The sequence below is a fragment of the Mus musculus genome, chromosome 9 (assembly GCF_000001635.26).
Source record: "Mus musculus strain C57BL/6J chromosome 9, GRCm38.p6 C57BL/6J".
Lineage (NCBI taxonomy): Eukaryota > Metazoa > Chordata > Mammalia > Rodentia > Muridae > Mus > Mus musculus.
The window spans coordinates 49,234,427-49,255,637 of NC_000075.6; the positions used below are offsets into that span (position 1 = coordinate 49,234,427).

Consider the following 21,211-nt stretch of genomic DNA (forward strand, 5'->3'; position numbering starts at 1 on the left):
TATGTGTTTGGAGGCCTGGAGTCAACCTTGGGTATTTTTTTCTTTAGCACTGACTGTATTTTCTTTCTTCCTTCCTTTCTTCCTTTCTTCCTTTCTTCCTTTCTTCCTTTCTTCCTTTCTTCCTTTCTTCCTTTCTTCCTTCCTTCCTTCCTTCCTTCCTTCCTTCCTTCCTTCCTTCCTTCCTTTCTTTCTTTCTTTCTTTCTTTCTTTCTTTCTTTCTTTCTTTCTTTCTTTCTTTCTTTCTTTCTTTTTCTTGACAATTTCTCTCATTGGCCTGCAGCTTGCAGTAAGCTCCAAATGTCCAATTATCATTGCCTCCCCAGTGTTAGGATTGTAAGCATGTGCCACTATGCCTGACCCTTCTTAAAAACGTGGTTCTGGTACTGATGCTGGCACAGCAAGTACCAGAATCCAACTGAATCATCTCTGCAGTCAGATTTCTTATGTTGAAATACTGATCAGCAGTTCATTAGTTCAGGGTTTTCTCATGGAAGAGAGTGATGGAGGCACGTTTACACGCTGTAGAGAGACAGCAGGGCAGTGGAGGGCAGAGTCTCAGGGCTGGGTGAGGGGATCTGGCTAGAGGCAATGATGGGGTAAGGGCTGGTTGGAATTAGATGCTTTGAGTAATGGCACTTAACACTCCAAACTCATGAGCATGCTCACTCTTCATAGGTACTTAGGACTGAAATTCCTGGCTCATGGGGGTAACTCTATGTGTGATTGTTGGGGGAACAGCCAGAATGATTTCCAAAGTAGCCAAAGCCCTACTTTATAGTTCCACCAGAGCATGAGGGTCCATGAGAGGCAGGGACTGCTTGCAAATCTCACAAGACCTAATGAGCTTTATCCAGAAATAAATGCACCCAGTTTGGCATGTAATATTTATGGGTGTTGACAGCAGTACTTAGAGCACATGAATGTCCCTACCTCACCATAGCCATTGCTTCTTAGTAGCTACCAGTAGACTTCCTCCCTCTCTGAGCTTCTCTCTCTCTCTCTCTCTCTCTCTCTCTCTCTCTCTCTCTCTCTCTCTCTCTCTGTAAAATGAGAAGAATATACAAGGTACCCAAAGTTCCCTTCTGCCCCAAGGGTCTTTACCATTGGGTCTAGCACTAAGGCTAACAAATGTCTCCTGTGATGATCATATCTGGAAGTCTTCTACCTTGGGAAAGACCAGGGGAAGAGAGTTGGAATGGGACATGTGGTTAACAGTGCTGGAGCCAACTTTTAGGAATAACTTTGTTTGTCTTCTGGTTTTCAATGAATATACAGGAAGAAAAATGAATAAAATATACATTCCCTCCTTATAAATAATGCATCCAACAATGTCCTGGAGAATTATTGCCTGTTGTCTAGTTTCGTGCTTATATACAACTTTCCCAAGAGTTTGAATAATTTCAGAACTTGAATCTAGGCATTTGGATGATAAATTCAGCTTGGCTCATAGTCATCACATGCCTTGCCAAGTAACTCTTCTGAAGATGCTTCCTCAAGTGTCCCTGCTGTGCATAATATGGAGACCAGGGCAGAGATGACTAAGCTTCTTCCAGCATTCTGGGACATTAGTTTCTGCCAGGGTGGTGGAATTCCTAGAAGGCCAACTGGTAACATGGAGACATTTTCTCTGGGCCCAACTCTCATTTGAGACCAACTAGGGGATCTGATGTTCTACTGGAAAAGTGTCCCACATCATAGAGTTTTCACTTGCTGGATGGTAGAGCTACAAAACTGATCATGAGAATTCCCTCAGCTCTAAAATTTTATACTATAATGACTATACTTCAACATTTTCACTGTGAAGACTACAATACTTCAAACTGACCGGCAATCCATACCATGAGAGAGAAGGATCATCTGGGAGACTGAAAAATATAGATGACAAGGAGAGAGATGTGGTGATGTAGGACTGTAACACTAGCACCCAACAGGTAGAGGCAGAATGTCGTGAACTTGAGGTTGGCCTGGGCAACACGAGGCCTTGCTTCACAAAAAGGAAGAATGCAAACAAATTAAAAAATAAATAAAACCTAAACATAGATGCCAGGGAGTTAAGATACATGCCTGTAATTTCATAGGCAGGAGAAATTGGAAGGGTCTCCAATCAATGCTAGACAAATCTACATGGTGAGACTTGAAGAAAATCCAATTAAACAAAGGAATAAATATTAGACTTGTAGAACAAGGGATATTTGCAAGATGGGACCTGGGGAAATGTTTCCTGATTTTTTCCTTACTCATTGATTAATATTTTTAAAAAATATTCTCTCTCACTAGTTTAACAAGGCAATCAATATATGTCAAGGTTGGACATCTGTGCTTTTAGATAAGGACTGAGTGTTTTATTTAATTAAATAAACATTTATGAAATATCTAGTATGTACAAGATGTGTGCCTGGTAACATTTCAAGTTACTATTTCTGCTCAGTTTACAGTCTGATAAGAAATACTGTCAACTTGATGTGATCAAGAATCACCTGTGGAGAGAATCTCACTGAGAGGTTGTGTGGATAAGGCTGGCCTATGGGCATCTCTGTGGAGGATTTTCTTGGTTATATTAACTAATGCAAGGAGACTAAAACTGGGTGATGCTATTCCCTGGGTTTGGGTCCTCAGGTATATAAGAGCAGAGAAAGCCAGCCGAGCAGTCAGCATGCATTCCCCTTCCTCTGCCTTTGACTATGGGCATGATGTGACCAATTATTTAAGTTCTTGCTACTGTGACTACAAAACTATGGACTGTAACCTGGAATCATGAGCTAAAATGAACCCCTTGCTCTCCCCAGTTGCCTTTTTAAAAGTTTTTTACTCAACAACAGAAAAGAAACCAATATAATCAGAGATGATACAAGAACCCAGGTCATGAGTTAGAATTATTGTAGAAGAAATTATTTTTGATTCCTTTTTCCAAGAAAACCTAATGTAGACTTCTGTGGGTGGAAGGTGCCATGAGACAGACAGAACCAGGATTCTATATAAGATGGTTTTATGGAGACTCACTGACAGAGTATGGTCAAGGTTGGCAGCAAGATCAGTGGATCCTCACAGTTTGGGTCACAAGGAGGAAGCTTAAATAGTTGTTGTGACAAAAGTGACTTATTCCAAGCTGGAATTATTCATCAATGGATTTCAAGCTACTATCAATGATTTCAGACATATTCCTGGTAGTGATCATGCTAGGGTCTAGTTATAAAGCTCTATATGTGTTCTAATAGCATTTTTGGTGTTTGTTTGTATTGTGCCAGGAAACTAAGTAGGGAAAACTGGCCAGAGTTACTCAGGACTATCATGGCAGTTATGAGTCAAGATGGCTGTAATCAGATCAAGCTGAATTCTTACTAAATTCAATACTAATGAACTAAGATTAGGTAATTATGAAAGATAATCAAAACGGAGTCACTTGTGTTAACTCCTAACAATAATATAAAATCTGAGGAGAAAGAATATATTCATACATGCCTAATAACAAGGATTATTGCTGAAGACTAGTTTCTCACCAGTAACTTTTACTGAAAAGATGCATTTCAAGTTTTGAAAGTCTGTAGCTGCCAACCCAGGCTACCATACCCAGCTAAACTATCTGCTGTAATCAAAGAGAAAGAAAAACTTTGTCTGATAAAATTTAGGCTAAAGGAATCCATAATCAAGTGGCAGTTTTACAGAGGATACTGGAAAGAACCCTTCAGACTAAGGAGAAAAATAAAAACACATTCATCAGACTAAAGGACAAACTAGACCATGTCAGGATGGTAGATAGGCAAATGAGGGCTAGGAACATGCCAGCCCCTACAAACATCAGGAATTAAGTAACCAACTTACTAACAACTCTGAACATTTATAACTATCTGTAGATGTGGAGTAGGGAAATCATTGCCTTCAACTATGTAACACCCCCCCCCCCACCGTGAGTCCACCAGGTTCCACTGGAAACTCAGTGGTTCATAAAACAAAGTAAAAAGGCATGGATTTGGCAAATAGGATGGTGGGGAGGAGACTAACCGAAATGAGGAGGAGGGAGGTAAGAGAGAGTAAGGGAAAAGTGTAATCAGAGTGCACTATATACATTTTTGGAATTGTCAAGGAACAAATAATAATGATAATGATAATAATAGTAGTAGTAATAATAATAATAGTAAATAAGATTCATATATTTGTTGCCTCCAAGAAATGCATCTTACCATCAAAGGTGGATACTGCCTTACAGTGAAAAGGCAGGAAAAAGCATTAAGAGCAAGCAGAACAAGAAAAAGGAGGTGCAACTTTTTTCCATAATATAATTCCCAAGCTAGAACGAGTCAGAGGAGATTTAAAAAGGTCAGGCCACTTTGTGTTCATTAAGGGGCAATCCATCAAGAAGATATTGCATCCTAACACATATGCATTGAACTGCAGCTAAAATTTACAAATGTAAAGAATTAATGAGAGATTGGATTAAGTAAAAAACTGCTTATGAAGCTAATAATTAAAAGAGTATGGAAATAATTCAGCAAGAAACTAATCTGCGATAGATGAATGAGTGGATTGCTTATACAACAAAGTGATGGACATTTGGGCAGGACAGGGAGCAGGCCACAGGCACAACCTGTTTAAGGTTGGTGGAAATTGAAGAAGGGGGAGCTACTGATGGCAGCAAGGTCAGAGAAGGTTGCCAGGTAAAGCATGAGGCACTAGTTAAAACTGCATTTCAGAGTAACAATGAGTATACTTTTAGTATTTGTGTGTCCCCAAATGGGATATTCTTGCACAAATGTAATATTTATTTATTGTTTCTATGAATGCAATTTTAACCAGACACCCTGAACTTTTATTTAGCAAATTAACAAGTCTGTCTGTAGTATCTGAAGGAGATGATTATGATATAACTTTTAATATAAAAATCGGGGTCTGGGGGAGATGGCTCCATGAATAAATCACTTTCCTTGAAAGTGTGAGGAACTTCCCATATAGAAGGTAGGTGTCATGGCTGCTGGTAATCCCAGCATTTGGGAGGTACAGATGGGATCCTGGAGCAAGCTTGATAGTTAGACTAGTCAGAACTGAGGGACTTTGCCTCATTGAACAAAGTTGAGGATGAGAGAGGAAGACAACCTACATCATCTCTGAGCCTCCAGACTCATGCATACACCAATCCTGTGTACACACAAATGTGCCCACACAGATGGAAACACACACTTAAGACATACATATTATACATGTAAAAATTAATAAAAATTAGGCATAAAGAATGGGAGATATTAAAAATGTATAGATAAGTGTTTGTATATCTTTAGTAAAATACTGCCTCTGTTGCCCCTAGAGGCTCCATAGTCAGTACTATTTTCATTATTATTTTTGCTTTTCTTAGGTTTCTGTAACTATCACACATTATAAAATTTGTCTGGTTTGTTCGGATCCATTCTCCAAGGGCATACAAGAGACAGAGTGCTTAGAGAATGGCTGGGAACTATAAGAAATTCTTGGCTGATGGCTAAATTATTGAATCAACTGTATACACCTTACTCTTCCTCCTCCCCTCCTTCTCCACCTCCCTCCTCCTCCTCCTCCTCCTCTTCATTCTTCTCCTTCTTTCTGCCATTATCAGGTATTGAACTTAGGCCCTCAGGCTTCTTCATCAAGTGCTCTACCGCTGAGCTACATTCCCCTAGTGGTTACTTTTTAGTTTTTAATTATGAAATGATTTTTATGGACCACAGAGCACTCATGAGTGATGCATCTTCTTTTTTAGTTTTTGTGTGTGTGTTTGTGTGTATATGCAGGTGCACACATGAGTGTTTGTGCACATGTATGTGGAGGCCAATGACCAGCCTCAGGTATTGTGCATTGGGATGGCCATCTGGCTTGGTTGTTGAGATGAGGTCTGTCTCTCAGTAGGACCTGAGGTTTGCCTTTAACTAGACTGGCTGGCCAGAGAACCCCAGGGACCACTCTGTCTCCATCACCCCTGCCTGCACGAAGTCTTTCATCATCATACCTGTCTTTTTAAGTGGGCTCTGGGATGGAGCTGTGTCCTCAGGCTTGTGTGGCAAGTACTTCACAGACTGAGCTATCACTGTAGCCCTCTGTGCATGTTCTTTTCCTCTTTCCCTCAATCATTGTCTCTTTTGTGTGTGGTGATAGGATAGGTGTGTGAATGCACACATGTGGGGACCAAAGGACAACTTTTGAGAGTCAGTTCTCTCCTTCCACCATGTTGATTCCAGGACTACTACTTAGGTAGTCAGGTGACAAGCAGGGAGCCATGTTGCTGACCCTGCATATTATTCTTAAATGAGGAGTGTCTAGCTAATTTGTGGAAAACAGCTCCAGAGATAGATTCACTCTAAGTGGCCCCAGTAAATGAGAAAGAGAGGGGTTTAGGGTGCCCATGTGCCAACTTCTTTTTTTTTTTTTATCTTTCATACATGTGCCAACTTCTGTGTCTGTCTCTGGAGGAAGATGCTAGATGCTGGTATGAGGCTCAGACATATGGAATATAGAATCCAGGAGAGCCAGGTAGATGATGGAACAATGGAACCACAGGCTGTGAGGGTACCTAAACTATACATTTCCTGAAGCAGTTTGCATGAATACACTTGCTCGATGCTTTGAAAACAGCCCAAGCCAGGCACTAGCCTCCATTGCCTTTGATAAAGTATTTGAGGGAAGTGGGACATTTCTATCCTTCAAAAACCAGTGCTTGCTCAGTATACACGAAACTCAGGGTTTGATCTGCAGTGCTGCATAAACCAGTCATGATGGTGCATACCCACAATCACAACACTCCAGATGTGGAGGCAGGAGGATCAAAAATTCAAGGTCATCTTGGACTAGATAGTGAGCTGACTCTTAAAAAACCACAACAGAATCCTTGAATAGCAATTGGCCTGAACAGACAGACCCTGAGTAGCTTACAGTCTTGTAAACACCAAAGGTTTGGAGAGTGCTATTAAAAACACACCACTTCAATAATTCACAGTCCAGTTGGCAATAGCAAACTTCTAGAATTCCAACCTCACTGTGTCTTCTGTCCCATTCGGTAACAAACAGCAAGTAACAGGGTGGAGGAGCCAGAATTACAGACTCTCTGATTCCTGGCTCCTTATTACTAGTGGGGAAGATTCCCAGGCTGTTGACAGGGCTTGTGGTTCTGTCTGTGTGGGCAGCATGCCCCTGGGATGCACCTCATTCATCTTTAAGACTTGGGCAGACCCCTGGACATCTGGGTCACATATGTTTACATACCTCTGCTGGACTCAGTATCCCAGTCCTGCCTCAGACAAGTGGGAACAGCACCCCCAGCTTGTCCTTGAAAAGTAAACATAACCCTTGCATAACTGGCCAGTGGTTTCCTGAGTCAGTAGTCCAGCTCTTTTGACTCAGGGTTTCAGTGGGTTAAGGTCAGAAGCTCCAAGGGGTAACAGGCCTGGATACCCCTGGATCACAGCACTGTTATGAGGAGAGATGTCTGGCTAGTGACCTCTGCTTTTCCGTTTAGGGTCTTGGAAGCTCTGTGCTTTTCAGTAAGGAAGAGGACTGGCTGGAGTTAGCCATAGAGGCTCAACTATAAATGTCTGGTTCCTCCTGCTTTAGGGCTCATCCTTGCTAGGACAGACACCTTGGGGAACACAGGCTAGCTCGTGGACACTCGTCCACTCTGAGATGGTTTTAGGAGACAGACACCAGCGGTCACTTTTTGTCACTGAATCCATTTGTGACCCATTGATCCAGACATTCTCAACTACTTATTCATTTAGCAAATAGTTCCATGTTAAGAATCAACGAAGTTCTGGGGGGACCGGAGGAGGGGATGTTTGCAGAGGCACCCTTGCTAACCTTGCCTGGCTGTCTTTGCTCTCACTTTGCACCCTACCCTTGCCCATGGTCACTGGGTCCCAGCCCCATTCTGTCTGACTGTCACTCCAGGTGGAACTCAGTTCTGCCTCTGGATTTTGTTTATTAGAGGAGCTACCACAGTCTCCCTTGAGTACCCATTCCTCTGCACTCATTCCGGCTCATTCCGTTGTGTTTGGTTTGTCCTGCCTTGGGTTTTTGGTCATCTTTAATATTTCTCCCTCCCACCATCCCCCTATATCCCTCCCCCCTCTCTTTGGTCTCCTTCCCCTTCCAGTATCCCCCTTTCTGCTTTCACTCAGACATGCATGCATATTATAAATTTATTTAAATCTAGGTTCTGGGCTTCAGGGAATGTGTAGTATTTAGTTGTTTCCCCCATGTTGTCTCCTTGTTATTGTTTGCTTCTCCAGTCAACTTGACACATACCCAGAGTCACATGGGAAAAGGGAACCTCAGCTGAAGAATCTCCTCCAACAGATTGACCTGGGACCATGTCTATGTGGCATTTTATTAATTGCTAATTGATATTGGAGGGCCCAGCACACTATGGACAGTGTCATCCTTAGGTAGGTGGTCCTGGCAGGCAGTGCAAGACAGAGAGAGCCAGCCAATAAGCAGTATGTGTGTGTGTGTGTGTGTATGTATGTATGTATGTATGTATGTGCATGAGTGTGTATGTGAGTGTGTGTGTGTGTGTGTGTGTGTGTGTGCATATGTGTGTTTGTGTGTGTGTGTGTTGGAGGCCAGATAGACAAGTTAGGTATTGGTCCTCAGGAGCCATGTGCTCTTTTATTTTTCCTTTGAGACAGGGTTCCTCATGGGCTTGGCACTCACCAAGTAGGCTAGAGTAGCTGGCCAGTGAGCCTCAGGGATATGACTATCTCCATTTCTCCTCCATCTCTCCATCTCTGGGTTATGAATGAGTGTTACCATACCCAGCAGGTTGATGGGTTCTGGAATGTGCCATCTACCCCGACTGAGATTTTTACTCTTTAATCCCAGATCCTGCTCAGCAGGTAGCTGAATTCTGAATCAGCTCTCTAACATTTGACCTGCCATTTCTCGGCAATCATTCCCTCTGCAGATAATAAGGGGGGCAAGCAAGCCAGAAAGGGGCTAGGTGAGGGACCTGGCTGAGGATGCCAGGCCTCTTACTGCAGGCTGGTGTTGACTGGCTAATCTTCTCTCTCTGGATGTGATCACTGAAGCTGTTGTCTATCTTACGATGCAAGTCACACATCTCCAGCTGTGATCTTAGATGAACAAAGATAATAATTTTTTAACTGTTCATCAAACAAGTGCACCCGAAAAATAACTGAGCGGCGTCAGGTGTGAGGGGTCCTTGATGGACTCTTGCCAGCTTCCACCACGCCTGTAAGTGGCTCATCTCAAGCATCTGTGACATTCACCTGGGGTGGACCTCAGGCACAGTTTTTTTTTTTTCCTCTTTAGAAAGCCAAGTGTTTGCTTCTCTCCAGCTTCCTCTCACAGCGTTTTTTACTTGAGTTCTGACTTTGTCCTAATAAATCTCTTGCCCCTATCTCCAGGCCGTGCAGTTATCCGAGGACCCGCATAATTCAGGTGTTCAGTGCCGTGTTATCTTCTGGGCCAAGACATTTGACATCATCTTAACAACCATTTTTTTTCCTACCAGCATTTTTGAAATCTCTTTTCAGTCTTTGCTCTAGATTTTCTAACCTGGGGATCATTGTCCTCCCCGGAAAGAGAGAAAGAAAGTAGGTGAAGGGCGTTGCCCTTTGCTACTTTAAGCCATCCATATTAGTGCAGAGAGAACAGTTGACTGCAGTTTTTTCTAAACCCTTACCCTATGCCTCTGTTGTGTTGTTGTTTGCCTGATAGGGCATCTTTGTGTAATCCTTACAGCCAACCAGAAGGGTAAGAGATATTTTCACAAACAGGGACACCGGGTCTCACTCAGGAAGGTTAAGAGCATTGCCTGAGGTCACATGCTTGGCATTTACAGCAGCTCCCATTTGAATCTCTTCTCTATTCATCACCCTGAGTCTCCCCCAAAAGGCCTTTTATGGCGGTGTCTCGGCTCATTTTGAGCTCTAGCTTTCCTGACATTATTCTTAAAGGTCTGTGTCACTCCTTTGTATTCATCCTGGGTAAGCAGGTTCCATCCAGAGCAGAGTCATTTGCAACTGTACTGTCAGAATTTCATTTTTAAAGCCAGCCTTCAGGGCTGGTCGTCCCTGAGTGTATCGGGTCATGGGATCAGCCTGTCTTTCCTCTCAAGGTTTTGTAGTCTGTCCGTGTAAAGATTTGGCTTCACATCGGTCCATGCCTAATTCCTCTCCCCATGAATAATTTGAGCTCTCAGTATTCTGGGTCCCACCCCTTCTCTGGTCAGTGCATCTTTGCTAGAGCAGAGTTAGTTTCTAAATAGATGTTCCTCCGACCTCAGCAATCTTAGATATTAAACATGATTTGAAGCAAACCATGATGATATTACAGGCAGTAGTTGCTTTTACCTGAGTGATAGCTCCTTCAATGAGGAGTTTATGTAAATACAGTGGATTAGGTAAATCAGTTTGGGGAGGTGAAGTTTTAAAAATAGGAATATGGAGTGTGGGACGGTTTACAAGGACTCACTTGGATCCTCCCCTCTTTCTCTCTCCCTCCCTCCATCTCTGCCTACCTTCTCTGTGCATGTTTATGCAATAACAAATGAGTAAGGGCCTAAGCAAGAGTCCTTTCAGAATGTACGGGCAGAGAACGTAGAACATGGGATGGCTTTATGCAAGGCTGAGAATAACGGAGTGGGCATGAGTGTGGAATTGGTTTCGGAGACACATAGATGTAGGTTTGAGACCTTCTCGATATTTTATTTACTTTGAAGTTTGGGTAGATTCGGAGCTTAGTTTCCTCCCTCCCTCCCTCCCTCTTTTCCTCCTTTTCTTTATTCCTTCCTGCTCTATTTCCTCTTTCTTTCTTTCTTTCTTTCTTTCTTTCTTTCTTTCTTTCTTTTTTTCTTTCTTCCTTTCTTCCTTCCTTCCTTCCTTTCTTTCTTTCTTTCTTTCTTTCTTTCTTTCTTTCTTTCTTTCTTTCTTTCTTTCTTTCTCTCTTTCTTTCTTTCTTTCAGACAGAGGCTCATGTAGCCCAGGCTGGCCTCAAACCCTTACGTAGATGAGGGTGACTTTGAACTTGTGATTCTCTGTCTCCTCCTCTCAAGGATCACACACCTATGTTACCACTTCTAGCTTGGAGCTGTGTAGTTCTCTCCTTTGTTAACTGATGACATTATCTGCTGCTCTACGTCTTGAAAGGATATTCGAAGACTAAACACAACAGTAATATATGCAAATGCTCAGCACAAGGCCTAGCAAATGGGAAAATACTCTGTCAACATTAGCTATTATTAGATGGACCGCACTGTCCTTGTTGTGAGAAATTGTTTAGATTTAAATCTATGTGTATGGCTCTGAGTAGGAAAACTTGAGTCTGTTTCTCAGCTATTTAACTTTGTTACTTTTTAAAAACACAGATGTTACACACTGTGTGTCCTGCAGCCAGGGAGACTTTAAAAGAGAGGAAACAGGAATAGATTATATTGAGAATCTAAAGAATGAGCTGGGGGTGGGGGAAGGTTGTTCTCAGCATAGAGGCACAGTGCTTGCCTGCCCTGAACTGGATACCAGGTTCTTTCCCCACGAGCCCCCAACCCTCCAGAAAAGACAGGTGCCAAAAGCTGGGGTCTTAAGAGTTGCCTTTGGGGCTGGAAAGATGGCTCAGTGGTTAAGATCACTGACTGCTATTCTAGAGGTCTTGAGTTCAATTCCCAGCAACCTCATGATGGCTCACAATCATCTGTAATGGGATCTGATGCCCTCTTCTGGTGTGTCTGAAGATAGTTACACTGTACTCATATAAATACAATAAAATAAATCCTAAATAAAAAAGAATTGCCTTTGGAAATGCAGTTCAGAAGAACATGAAATAGCCCTTCTGAGACATGAGGGGAGTCAGCAAGTCCTTTGCTTCTAAAGGGCAGACGTATTGGCCATTAAACCTCTAAGCTGGTAGGAAATGGCTCTCTTCTCTTAGGAAGGGGAGACCCTGCCACAGGAGGCTTATGAATGGAGGCTGGTTGTCTGTCCTCTTTAAACAGACAACTCTTCTTTGACAAGAGGCCAGAGGAGAGCTACCTAAGTGTTTCCCTGCCTGGTTTCCTTATTGACGCTTATGGAAGAGTAGGGCAGCTAGTCCATGTGTTTCCTCAAATGCAGCTCTGCCTTGGATTTCTAAGGCAGCACAACACTTGTTTTTAGAAAGAAAGAAAGAAAAAAGAAAACCCTGGCAGCCAGCTCAGAGGTGATGAGGTGACAGGGGTGCAATTATCACCTGTTCCCCGGCACCCAGTGTATTGTGAGAAAGGTACTGACAGCTCCCAGCTCTTTGTGTGGGGGAGCTGGAGCCCCCCACCTCTGCTCAGAACATTTGACACAGACAGACAGCTGTGGGAATGGCTTGGGGTTGGAGCGGGCGGGGGTGGCGGGGGCACGGCTCCTCCTCCCATCTCCTGAGGCTGAGAGAGTGGGCAGAAGGGCACGACACGTGTTGTGGTTCTTGAATAATTTTTAGAAATAATATCCCGCTAGATACTCCTTAAGAATCTCCTCAGGGTGCCAGACCTGGAAAAAAAATCAAGAAAAAAAATCAAGAAAAGAAACTTAGTAAAGGATGTTAAGATAAACAGACCGTTACTGGCCTGAAATCGAGGGGCAAGTTGGACGAGTGAGCTCCAGGGGGCGCCAGAGTGATTCCATGCTAAGTGGCTGCTCAGTCAAGTCCAACAGAACCAAAGAGCGAGAGGCTTGGGTTAAATTAAAAGCAGGACTCTGTTGCTTTTCTGACTCTTTATTTGTAGAGTGGGGGTAGCAGCGCCTATCCTACAGGGTAGTTACAAAGGCTCAGTTAGGTTTTGGATTAAATGCAAAAAAATGAAGAGCAAGGCAAAGGGGTAGCGAAATGACTCAACAGGGCTGCATATCCACCAGCATCAGAAGTCCGAGTTAACTCTGCCTGCATAGACAGGCCTAGCCCCGTTTCTGAGGCACATTAGTGGCTTTATAGTAAATAAAACTGGATTCTGTGGAGGCGACCCAGAGTTAATTTGTGATGACACATTGTTTTTCCTTTCAATCAACAGATCCTAATGGGTCAGCTGTTCTCTTCCAGGGTCTGTTAGTGGATTCCTGTGAGCTTCAGAAGGAAGGCCCAGGAAGGTTGAGGTAATGATGGTGGAGCACTCGACTCTTGTCGTTGCTGGGCCTGGAGATGAAGGAGGGCCCATGGGACCTGGGTAGATCTCTGATGATGCTCTCTCAGGGTTGTTCAAAGATGACAGAAAATATCTTGCAGCACCTCAGGCAGGCTCAGGCATGTGATATTGAGCTTCACAGAGGCCTGTCATTAGGCTTTCTCTAGTACCCTCTGTCCCAGGAATTACTCAGGGAGACTTCCTGGTATCTGCTGTTTGCTCTCTTTCTGTGATTTGTGTAATGGGTATGAGGGCCTGAGGCTCTGAGTCTGCAGCTGGGAAAACTTGCCTTTCAGCCTTTTAATGACCAATTGTTAGAGCAACCAGGCCAAGGGAAGATTGTCTGTTCTGCTCTTCCCTGGGCTGGGACATGCAATGCCCAGGAATTCTTTGCAGTTTTTCTTCCTGACTTCTGGGAGGGCCCCTAGAGTTCCTCACGCCAGGTCCTGCAGCCTACTCCACAGTTCTTTGGGTGTTCCCTGGGTTTCTGAGATAGATCTGGAACAAGTGGATCACCTTAGAGTTCATCTCTGTGAACCCTGAAATGAGGTGCTTTACAGGTAGGGTCCAGGATTAGAGAAGTGTGTGTGTGTGTGTGTGTAATATAAACACTACATGTATGTCAATAGAAAGACTTTCTACCCATTAGGGGGCTTTCTTAACTCTCATTACTTCCTACAGTAGGCTCCCAGGGAGGCAGACTAGCCTTTTAGAGGATGGTTTGTCTCCTGTTGCCAATAAATAAGAGATCATAGAGGACTAAACTACATCACATTCATCTTTGATCCAATGTACTATAACCATGTGATCAGTCAATCAATCAATCAATCAACCAACCAACCATCAATTGGGCAGGCAGGAAGGTAGCCAGTCAGTCAGTTGTTCAGTCAGTCAGTCAGTCAGTCAGTCAGTCAGTCAGTCATAGGACTGTGGACATTGCCAGGTGCTTGGGAGACCCTGGACAAAGGAAAAAACTGATTTTTATCTGCAGCGGAGGTGAACGAGAGTATAGACTCTTCCTTGGATCCAGGACCATCTGAGTCTCTGTAGAGAAGTCGTTGGTCCTGACCACTGGTGATCTGAGCTTCACATAGTTTTGCTGACAGGTGTGCTTGTAAAGACACCTTGGAGGAAGCCATCACACAAGTGAACCCAGCCTTCCTCCTTTCTAACATGCACCCATGCCGCTTCCTTCCTGCGTGTTTCAGTTTCACGGTCTGTGCCTTGGTTTGCCCATTCTCTCTCTGGTGTTTCCTAACAGTCCTGGTCACAACAAATTATCAACTGGGTGCTGTGCCAGGAGTTTCCATAGTTATCTGTTGCTGTTAGCTATGGCAGATAACAAATTACCTCAAACTATCATAATAAATAGTAGCTTAAGTGAACAGTAGGCTTCACATGGCCTGTTTGAGCTCTATTAGATGACTCTTTGATTCTATAAAGGACAGCTAAAGTCATTCAAGAGACATACCAGCCTGGAGTTTCATAGAGTCTGGAGTATCTAGGATGACCTTTGCCCCCTCAGGCTCCTTTCCATGTGGTCTCTCATCATTTTGATTCTATTCTATTCTTCTCGACAACACGACAGCCATCTTCCAAGAGGAAAGGGGCCTCTTGGGGTTCGAGCACTTATTTCACTAGCTGTACCTTTTGTCACTCTTGGCCATGACTTTCTGGTCACATAAGGCCTATGGCCAATATCAGAGGCACTGTAGATGTCTGTGCCAAGGACCACAAACATACCTGCCACATGGCCTTTGGAGGTTTAGTTGTTGGATGGGCAGGGTCAAGCTAGGGGGCAGAAAAGAAGTCCTGGGAGGTATACATGCCCACCACATAGTTCATCCAAGCAATAAGAACTAAATTATTCACATTCCTGCCTGGGCCTGTGGCATATACTTTCTGCCATACCAACGTGCTTTAAGGGAGTTCACAGACAAATAAGCATACCTTAGTATATATGTTCTGTGCTTGAACTGAATTTTGTTGTGACTACTACAGCATCAAAAGGGGGAAGGAATTTAAACCAAACTGAAGACTTCCACAGGAAGAAATGCTTGGATCGATCAGCAGTTGGTGCTCCAAGCACAGGCGATGACACCATTGTAGATAGAGGCTTAGGAAAGAGTGTGGCTTTAACTAGCCAGAATATTGGGTGTTCCTTCTTGTTACACATGGAAAAAAAAGGAAGGAAGGAAAAGAAGAAATGGAAGTAGGAAGAAAGAACAAAGAGAGGGAAAGGCTGAGGAAAGGGGAAAAGGGAGGGGAGGGGAGAGGGAGGCAGGAGGTTGGAGAGATGGAGGGATGAGTGAATTATGTGGGAGAGAAGACAGGAAAACCTAGAGCTTAAATTTTCTTGTACTTTATTATTTGAAACCAAAGGAGAGCATTGAAAAAGCATCCTCTCCATGCATAATGACATTTAAATTGTTTCCTATAATAAACATGTTTGTGCTTATAAAATATAAACGAGACAGCATTATCCTGGATACCACCCACCGAGCAAGGAGGCTGGTATCAAAGTGCAGTTATTATTTGATGCCAACTTTAACTGAATTGAAGGCAGTTGGAATGGGGAGGAAGGAAGGAGACAAATGAGAGGCTCTTAGGAGGCCACATGTGAGGTACTGACTTCCCACCATGGTTCTATTTCTAGTGGCCACAGATAGCCTAGCCTGACTATGGGAGCCCTTGACAGGCTGGCTGTTCATATAAAATGTGACTCTGAAAACAAGACTTTCTAGGAAGGGGCGGGACTCACTGCTTGTCTACCTGGTATTTATTTTATTTTTCACTAACGTGGTGTGTCTGATTGCCTTTATGTGCACGTGAGTGCAATGCCTTGAAGAGGGCAGAAGAGGGTGTCAGGTCCCTTGGATCTGCTGTTCCAGGCAGGTGTGACCCACTTAATGTACGTGCTGGAAGAGACTCTGTTCCTCTGCAAGAGTAGCAAGTGCTCTTAACTGACAAGTCATCTCTCCAGCCCCAGACCTCGAATATTCTCTGCAGACACATGTGGTTCCTCAGCTCCTGGGGGACCCTGGGACTTCGGAGCAGATCCCTGAGGTCCCATCCATAGGTAAGTCCTTCCTAGCTCTGACATTTTAGCTTCCCGAAAGGCTCTATCTCAGCTCCTCATCTATGAAAAGGAGGCTACTTCAGGGAGCTTAGTCGAGATTATATGGGATGAGCCTTGTGAAGTCTTACAGGAGTGCTGCGCTACACCAAGCATTTGTAAGTGGAAGCTGTAGTAGTTACCCAAGCTGTTCTTTGTCCATGCCCAGCATAGAGAAAGGGCTCATAGGGCTCCAAATCTAAACAGAAAAGGTAGGGTGTCCTTCTACAACTGTCGCTTAGACAGCTAGGCTTTCTTCTGGCTGTGGCAAATGTTACTTACTTTGTGAGCATTCTTCTCAAATTAGTTTAAGCAGATCAGAGAGAATACAGATTTTCTCTCCACTGGGGTTGGATAAGTGGAGATGAACCTTATAACATTGCACATATTGTACTTTAATATATGTGTGTATATTAAAGAACAGTATGTGCAATATTATACACACACACACACACACACACACACACACACACACACACACATACACATATATATTACAATTGCTCATGAGTCAAGAAGTCATTACTAAAGGATGGCATAACAAGGTTTAAGTGACATCATTTCATCCATGATGCAGTTATAAACAAGGAAAATTTCCTGGAAATTTGATTTTAGAGTTAAAAAAATCATTATTTTTCATTATTTTAATCTTTAAAAGTTCTTTTCACAGTTTAGGTATCAAACCCAGGACACCGTGCATACCAAGCCTTTACTCTAGGCTACAGTCCCAGCCTAGGTACATGCATTTTTAATTTTGTTGCATATTGCCAATCTCCTTAGAGATGACATCAATTTACCCTGATCAACAAGGCTTGATGGTGATGAGCACTCAAGTATATTGGGGAACCAAATATATTTACCAAAATAAATGATAATTTTGTTTTGATGGCAGCCAGAACTGAGTTAAAGGCAGAAAACTGCACGTAAGTTAGTACATGTTCCAGCCCGTGAGAGCTTGGGCAGGAAGATTCCAAGATCGAGCGCAGCCTAGGTTATGTAGTGAGTTCTGGGCCAGCCTGAACTAAACAGGAAGATTTTGTCTACAACAACAACAACAACAACAACAAACAAATCAAAAAAACTTCCCCCACAAAAAATGACACCATTTACTCGTGTGCTCAATATTTATGTTCTTATCATGTGTATAACACATGTAAATAAAAATTAAGCAGACTGCATTTTATCATATACCTCCTACAGCATCAGTAGAACAGATTGATTTGTCATTTTCTCTTTATATCTGACCAAATGAATATGTTTATTTCCTAACATTGAATCTGCCTTGCGCTCCTGAAAAACAACAACAACAACAACAACAACAACAACAACAACAACCCCAAAACCTCTTACATAGCTAGCCTTTTTGCATTTTGCCTAGAATTTGCATGATTTTGTTATGGACTGAGTATTTATATCTCTGTCAAAAAGTCGTGCATTGCAACCAGACCCCACTGTGGTGCAATGGCATTTGGAGATAGGGGCTTTGGAAAGGAACCAGCCTTAGATGAAATCAGGAGGCTTTAGTGGGGATTACATGGGCTAATGCACATAAATTCTGACAGGAGCACTGGGACGCTGAAAGCATTTGCTAAATTGAAGCTTTAATACTATCAAAAGCAGTTTCTGTCCATTTATGGAGCAAAGCTCAAAATTTCAAAACGTATAACATCATGTGCATGGAGGACAGTACCCATCACTGCCCTGAGATCCAGATATCCAGGCCACTGAGGCCACAGCAAAAAATGCAGCTGGTGACGAGCCAGGAGGTAGCCCTTCATCTGCCTGTGGCTTGCTTCTGGGCTTTCTAGTCCACAGAGCTGTAAACAAATGCTTCTTGGTTAAGCCTTCCCTCCTGTGCATATCTGTTAAGAGAATCCTGAACTGATGTTTGTAAGGGAACTGGTCAACAGTTGTCATGGAGTCAGGCTTTTGCTTACATCAGTCAATAGAACACAGAAGCATTCTTCTATTTCCTTTGCCCTGAGCTAATGAGATGGCTCAGTCAGCGAAGGTGCTTGCCACCAAGCCTGTTGACCTGAATTGGGTCTCTGGGGGCCCATATGGTAAGAGGAGTGCAATACTCTTGGCAAGTTGTCCTCTGACTTCCACAGTCATGCTGTGGCATGCATGGTCCATGTATACACGTGCCCCCCGCCCCAGACATACACACTAAATAAAGGTCGTTGAAATCACTACTTTGTCTTCTTAAAAAAATTAGGCTTTGAAAAGTTGTAAAAACAAGTTGGTCTGGCTGTTTCATGGAGAGAAAGCTTGCCAGCATTTTCCATTTCTCTTACAGGGATTCACCCGAACATACTCTCTATGCATTGTAGCATTCACTGAATAAACTGCATGGACTATGCTGTTATTCATTGCCTTCAGATTGTCAGTGGTACTGCACAGGCCAGAGGAGCACTGTCTCTGTGTCTGCGATCGATTGGCCCTCTTCGCACATGGTTATTTTGTAGGGTTTCCTTTCTTTCTCTTTTATTAGTTGGATTATTTCCTCAAACCAGCTCTTGGTTCTTTTTTTCTAACATTTAAAAAATTACATTGACATGTTAATTTCTACCCTTAGCTATGAAATTATTCCCTTTTAGACGTGGCTATTATTTGTAGATGAGCTGATTTGCTTTCTGATATAATCTGAAGTTATTTTCTTTTAATAGGGAGTTTATTTCATTAATATTTGTTTATATGACAAGTATGTTTGTCAGTTTATGCTGTCTTTTGTTTTTAATATTTTAAGAAAATTGTATGTATGTATGTAAGTATGTATGTATGTATATATTCAGATAGAATCTCTAGCCAAAGTTCGCCTCCAACTTCCTATGCAGCCAAAGGTGACCTATCTCTCTGATCCTCTAGCTTCCACTGCTTGAGTCTTGGGATTACAAGCACATCCCAGTACACCTAGTTAATGCAGCACTGGGGTTAGTTCAGGGCCTCCTGTATGCAAAGCAAGCCCTTTCCCACCCCAGCTACCTCTCCAGCTTGAGAAAACTTTTCCGAGTGTAAACCTCCTCCCTCGCCTTTGTATTTGTAACTCGGAAGGATTTTATGTTTCAGACAGTTATCTTTACAACCATACTCTTCCAAAAACCCTACATTCCCATTTCCTCGGACAGTGCCAGCTAATTCCCAACATAATATATTCAACCCTCTATGTCTTTAGATAATAGGTAGTAATTTCTCTTTATCTTGGTTCAGTGCTTTTTTTTTTCTTTCTGAGATAATTGCCTCATTACTTTCTTTCTTAAAAGTCTTGGTGAAATATTTAGTCACAATTTATTCTGCTCTGTGAAAACATTATTCCCTTGACTCTTCTATAACTTGCTCTTCCTGTTTCTTCTTTCTTTTTCTCTTTCTTTGTGTAGACACTGCACTAATTTTTTTCCCCTTATTGGCTTTGAATGGAGGGAGTTCCTACCACTTCCAAATAGCTGGTTCACTTGTGCAGAGGGCTGGGCTGCATTCCAGGCTTGAGGAACTATTACTAGGTCCTAGGGTTTCTCTTCTCTTCTCTTTAGCAGGTTTTAAGCAGCTCTGTGACTACTCACAAGCCAAAGTTCTCCTTCTTCCTTCCCACTGTCACAAAGTGTGGTTGCTAATCTCAATGACTAACCTGTGATCTAGACTCTCTGGGTATGCCTGTATCTTCAGGAATTATCTTGATTAGGTTAATGAGTCTGCCTATTGTGGGCAGCACCATTCCCCAGGCTTGGCTAACGGACTGTATAAAAAGGAGAAAGTAAGCCAAGCACAAACATTTATCTTCTTTTGGTTCCTGCTTACTAATGCAATGCGACCAGTTTCTTCAAGTCCTCGACATTATAGCTTCTCCAACATGATAGGCTGTAGTCTGGAACCATGAGGCAAGAACTACCATTCTTTCCTTAGCTCGCTTTTGTTATTTTACCACCGCAATGAGAAAAGTAACTAATAAATAGATATAGTGTGGCATTGCTTTTCTCAATCTGCCCTCTCTATTGCTTGTGTTCAGCTTGGGCAGCTTCTTGTAGATACCCATGAGCTCCATTCCTATGGGCATGACCTCAGGATGTCTTACAGTCAAGGAGGGCACCTTTTCAGAAACATCTTTGCAAAATCCAGGATCTACCTAGGGTTCTTCTCTGCCTTTCTTCCAGCCTGAAATTTATGGTTTCAGTGGAACTTCGGGTTTGGTGATTCTACATGTGCCATTGTGACAATCTCTCCTCTAAAAATGGGGCTTGTTTTCCTGCCCCTCTCATACCTCACAGCTGAGTTTCTATGCCAGAGAATGAAGGAGTGCCAGCCTCATGATGCTGTAGTTAAGCCAGGAGTCTGCAGTTCTCATACCATGACTGTACAACTGGGATGATAGGCACTGAGGTGGTTTTTCTTGAATGCAAGGCAATGGAGGCCAGGAGGGTCTGAGTCTCAGGGGTTATGGAGATGGGAGAGCAGATGAGGATGAGGTGGTCCTGTTAACAGAATTTTTAGGACAAAAGCACCCAGCACCACCTGATGTCACCTCAATTCTAGTTCTATAGGTGGTATAAAGAGGTCTGTGGGCTGGAGGTATAGCTCAGTTGGTAGAGTGCTTGTCTGGCATGTACGAGGTCCTACGTTCCATCCTAGGTAGTGCACACCTGTAATTCTAGCACCTGGGAAGTAGAGGGAAGAGGATCAGAAGTACGAGTACGAGGCCATCCTCAGCACATAGGAATGCTGAAGTCAGCCTGGGCTACATGAGACTGTGTCTCAAAAAAGTTATTATGGAAATCTGTCAAGCTGGGTGGCAGTGGCCCACACCTTTAATCCCAGCACTTGGGAGGCAGAAGCAGGTGGAGATTTTGAGGCCAGCCTGATCTACAAAGTGAGTTCCGGGCTACACAGAGAAACCCTGTCTCGAAAAACCAAAAAAAAAAAAAAAAAAAAAAAAAAAAAAAAAAAAAAAGAATCTGTCAATATTTTGAAGAGATTAATATGGCTTC

At 43.0% G+C, this 21,211-nt stretch overlaps 1 protein-coding gene across 1 annotated transcript in view; it reads left to right on the top strand.

The window, feature by feature from the left end:
• Positions 1-16,104: 16,104 nt before the first annotated feature.
• Gm4894 (predicted gene 4894) overlaps positions 16,105-21,211 on the top strand; it is a 30,064-nt gene continuing 24,957 nt past the window's right edge. The window contains exon 1 of the mRNA NM_177701.3: positions 16,105-16,196. The gene's annotated coding sequence lies outside the window, so the exon portion shown is untranslated. The remainder of the gene's footprint in view (positions 16,197-21,211) is intronic.